The sequence below is a fragment of the Neovison vison genome, chromosome 11 (genome assembly GCF_020171115.1).
Source record: "Neovison vison isolate M4711 chromosome 11, ASM_NN_V1, whole genome shotgun sequence".
Lineage (NCBI taxonomy): Eukaryota > Metazoa > Chordata > Mammalia > Carnivora > Mustelidae > Neogale > Neogale vison.
The window spans coordinates 90,423,891-90,429,449 of NC_058101.1; positions in this window are offsets into that span (position 1 = coordinate 90,423,891).

The following is a 5,559-nucleotide window of genomic DNA, read 5'->3' on the forward strand; positions in this document are numbered from 1 at the left end:
AAAAGGCTTCTTACTTCTTCTTACTGTTTGATTCCAACTATTTGACCTTCCAGAAAAAGCAACACTGTGGAGGCAGTAAAAACATCAGTGGTTGAAAGTGATTAGGGAAAAGAGTGGAATAATAAGCAGCACAGAGGATTTTTAAGCCAATGAAAATACTCTGTGTGATACTAAAATGGTGGATAGGTGTCATTACACATTTGTCCAGACCCACAGAATATACAACCCTGGAGCGAACCCCAGTGTCAACAATGGACTATGGGTGATAATGATGTGTGAGTGTAGCTTTATCAATTACAACAAGCATAAACTAGTGGAAGATGTTGATATACTGGTGGGAGAAGCTATATATGTGTAAGGGCAGGAGATATATGGGAGATTTCTGTATCTTTCTATTAATTTTGCAGTGAACCTAAAGCTACTCTAAAAGATAAAGTTTATTAATTTAAATAAGTAAATATATACATATACACTTCAACAGTCTTATTTCCAGGTGTTGAGACACAGTTACTCAGCTTTTGCAAATTCCCCAGATCATGTAATTCTTTTTTGTTTTTTGGTTTGTTTTCAAACAATGGTTATTTTGGATCACTGACCACTTTAAAATATCTGAGATATTTTATCACTCTTAATTTAACCCCTGAATGATAAGTTACTTCAACTTACTTGAGTATAAATAAAAGATTAGTCAGAAATGGGTATTTTTACATTTCTATTTAAAGAAGACTGCTCCTTCTAGGAATAAAATCAACCTCTTTTTTTTTTTTCCCAATTTATTTATTTTTAGAAAAACAGTATTCATTATTTTTTCACCACACCCAGTGCTCCATGCAAGCTGTGCCCTCTATAATACCCACCACCTGGTACCCCAACCTCCCACCCCCCCGCCACTTCAAACCCCTCAGACTGTTTTTCAAATCATCCTCTTTAAATGAAAAAAATTAGGTTGCCATTGATATAGGTGACAAAACCTCATTCAGAACTATGCGATCCTGAGAGGAATTTAACTTATATTTTAGTGTCACTCTGTGTATTTCAGGTTCTCTTCCCATATGTATCAGTTAAATTTCCAGGATGGTGAGGGACATAATAACTGGAATTATTATCTAATTACAAATATGAGTATGTTTTTCCTAATTTTATAGTCCTGAAAATACATATGTCAATACATTCTTCCCAAACTGAATCATATGTTAGAAATTCTGTGAAGAAACTAATACTAAATAACTTTATGATAAATTAATTTGTTAGAAAAGAATAATATATAATATCGATCTAACTAAATGTGTGATTAGATTATAAATATTTTCCTAGGACTACCTAGAATAAATATGAAAGGAGAAGAATGTCTTAAAATTACACTTTAGCTAAATCTACAATTAAGTACATATCTCCTATATTGTCTTCTTGGCCTGAAGAAAAGTTAAATCTTCACAAAATATACCTCGAAAGCATTACTATCACATTCAAACCTATTCTCCTCCACCTACTTCATGTGCATCTGAGTATATATACTCTGCATATAAGACAATATTTACGTATTTAACACTAGGGATCAAAGCTAAAGAACAAATGTTGGTAAACAGGAATAAAGTTAATTTTTACAATCCGTGTTAATTTTAACATGTCTATTTGTAGTTCTGTTGCAAAAAGCAGACATCATTTTCAATATGACCTCTATGTCTTGTTTTAAAGAATTATTGTGAATTTCCAGTGATGGCAGGCCAAATAAGGACTATCAGGAGGAGAAGGAAACACAGGGAAGGAAACACTTCCCATTGTAGTGTATGTTGATTCCATTAAAGGTGATGAGAAGCTGAATGGGGCTTTTGGCAGCCTTTTGGGGCCATAGCAGATAGTGGAAGAATCCACAATAGTGGCTTTTTAGAAGGAAAGAGGGAGTAAGGATTGAGAAAGGGCAATGATCTTTACATTGACCTTAGTGGTGGTTATACAGGTGTTCACTTTGCCCTAATTCATTGAGCTGCACGTTAGTATTTTGTGCACTTCTCTGTATGTGCTTTGTACTTCAAAGTAGACAAGCAAAAATGTTATCATGCTAAGGAATGTCAACTCGTGCTTACACTCTTAAATTCACTTAAATAAGCACCATCGAGCATCTCCTCGTGCCAGCCATGATGTTGAGTGTTAATATTACAACTTTAAGTAAAAGACAAATACCGTATGATTTCACTCAGATGTAAAATTTAAGAAACAAAACAAACATGGGAAGGAAAAAAGAGAGGAACAGATTTGTAACTAAAGAGAACAAAATGATGGTTGAGGGGAGGTGCTTGGCAGGATGGGTTAAATAGGAGATGGGAATTAAGAAGGGCACGTGTGACGAGCACCAGGTATTGTATGGAAGTGTTGAATCACTAAATTCTACACTTGCAACTAATACTGCACTGTATTTTACCTAGCTGGAACTTAGAGTAAAAACTTTTTAAAAGGCCATAAAGGTTTTAAAAAATAAACTTATGCGTAGAAACAAAAAGTAAAAAAGAGAGAGAGATGTCCCTGTTTTCATCAAGCTTACAATCTAGGAAAAATGTAGCATAATGAAATGCCATCGTATGAAAATTCAAGACTTCAGCGATTACACTGAAAGCCACTAACTTAATAAAGGAAATTATGTCAGTTCATATTATGTCAGTTCAAATTATGTCAGCACATATCATAAATTTATACATTTAATATTTAGTTTTCTATGGTCATGTATTTGCTGTGTGATTTTTAAGATTTTATTTATTTATTTGAGAGAGTTAGAGAGAGTGTAAGTGGGGGAAGGAGCAGAGGGGTCTAGAGAGAGGGAGAATCAGACTCCCTGCTGAGTGGGGAGCCTGACATGAGACCTGGTCCTAGGACCCTGAGATCATGACCTGAGCCAAAGGCAGATGCTTAACCAACTGAGCCACCCAGGTACCCCTTTGCTATGATTTTTAATGTTAACTATATGGTAAACTCCCTGAGGTCAGAGTCCATGTTTTATTCATCTGTCCATCCTCTATTCACTGCACAAGGTCCAACTAAGAGACATAAGTAAATAGACTGGATGAAGAAAAAAATCAAGATATATAGAATATCTTCTTTAATGTACCTGGTTGTTTGTGCGATTTTTGCTTTTTTTTTTTTTTTAAGATTTATTTATTTGACAGACAGAGATCACAAGTAGGCAAAAAGACAGGCAGAGAGAGAGAGGGAAGCAGGTTCCCTGCTGAGCAGAGAGCCCGATGCGGGTCTCGATCCTAGGACCCTGAGATCATGACCTGAGCTGAAGGCAGTGGCTTAACCCACTGAGACACCCAGGTGCCCGGTGATTTTTGCTTTTTAAATATAAGCCAATTCAAGGCAAGAGACTTTATTCTTTAGATTTTCTGGAAGAAATTAAATTTCATGAATAAATTTAGTACTTAATAATTCTTTCATGTTTATTAAATATCCATTGTTCAACCTTCAATTTTTAATCTTAGACTGCTTTGTAGCAATCAAGCAATAACTAATTTTCAGCACTTTAAGAATTTATAATTTAGTCCAAGTTTTTAATTTCAGAGATGAGGTAAATGAAGCCCAAGAATTCATAAAGTAATAATGCATAATACTTAAACAGCTCTGACCTGCAAATTCTCTCTTAAAAGATGAAAACTTAGTCTGAGATCACTTTATATGTCTCCAAATCTGTACTGTACTGACTGGTGGTTATTTAATTCATTAAAGAAAAACACTTCATATTCAGTGCAAGAAAAACAGTGCGATTAGCTTCAAACAGGAAGCAAAAAGATGAGATATACACAATCTTTATGTGAAAAAAATCTACAAGAATGTGTTTTTAATGCCAACAAATGGTTTCAATAGAGTCAATGACATTTTCTGGGGATATGCAACCATAAGTTTTTTTTTTTTAATTTTCTATTATAAAACTTAGAAAATAATCTATATTCATAATCATTTTCTATCTGCAATCAAGGAACTTATAGTCTGCCTAACCACAGATTTCGTATTTGTTGTTATTTTAATAACTGCACCACAGTTTGAAAAGATTCAGCCAAAGAATTGAGTGTCTGCCTTAAACTATCTTATATTCAAAAGGAAAAGTCAAATAGACAACCAAATTCATTAAATTAGACTCTTGGGATATGTGACCACTTTCTAAAAGAAAAACCACATTATATTCACAAAGCAGAGAAAGGCTTTCACTTAGAAGGCTTTTCCACAAGACAGGGCTGAGAACTGACAGTGAGGGCCTCTAGAGACCATCTCACTAATTAATGTCTCTGGTATCCAAGGGTTTATTATCTCCATCAGGGCCTATTCATAGGTGGAAAATAAACCTGAAAGTGGATTCATTTCCAAGTTGTTACGCTAAACAATAAAACTAGTCATGACCCAATATATAATTTCTCCTTACCAGGAAACTACTTAAGAGATTTGAGATGATGAGTGAATGACATAGATTTTAAAATTAATGTCATTTAATGAACCATGGATTTAATGATGAGTATATGAAAGAAAAGTATTTGATTATTAAAAGATTATCTAAAATTACAGAGTATACAACTTCTTGGGCACTTGATCTTTTTAATCAAATTCAGTTAATAAAAACTGAATAATGAATCATTTAATAGAAAAATTCTTGCACCAAAGAGATAATCTTCCTACATTCAAATGTTTCTTAGAGTTAAAGGTTGATTTAGAAAGAGATGACTGTCCCATGAAGACAAATAGGATAATAAATTCAGAGGAAAAAATTTGCTTTGCCCAAACATTTTGTAATCTAGAAATTAGAATGAAAATTAGCATGTAGAATATTTTCATAATCAAAAAGTTACAGCAGAGTTTCTATGTCCATTTTTTTCTCAAGTCACATTACTTCACAATATTCTTCCACACATGACTATTTTTGGTGTTTTATATTTAGAAAAATATGTTAGCTTCTTATATTGCAGAGATAATATCCAGAGGGAGTTAAAGAAGCTGAAAACTTCATAATCAAAATCCTAACCCTCTGATATAACTGAAACAATATCTCCTTGAGTTATATTCTGGCACCAAATACTAATTCTGGAGAAAAAATAAATACTAGTAAGAGCCCTGGACTTCATCAGCAACAGAAAAGACCAATATGTAAGACTTTCTCAGAGCTTTGCTACTTTAACAATAACCGATACCCCATTCAACCTCTTGAGAAAACTAGCAAAAGAGCAGGGGTATTGCGTGGAAATGGTAATAGTGAGCAAAGACAATGCTCCCACTCCTGGCCACTATGGCACGTGAGGGAAGACAACTGATGTCTCAGTCAAGGCAAAAATAAAATAAAGAAGTAGAGATAACATTTGAAAATATGGTTGAGAATATCAGGAGAGTCTTTTAACCTTAGAAAATGAATTCCTTGAGCTACAGTGAAGAAATTTTGAAGAGGAATAAATAAGAGATAAACAAATACAGAGAAATGATGATAGCATCATGTAGACAATGATTTCAAAGAACTGAGGAGGGCAGTAATTAAAGTTGGGCTTTGTCTGATGAAAATAATTATAGGAAATTCAGTGAAATTAGCCT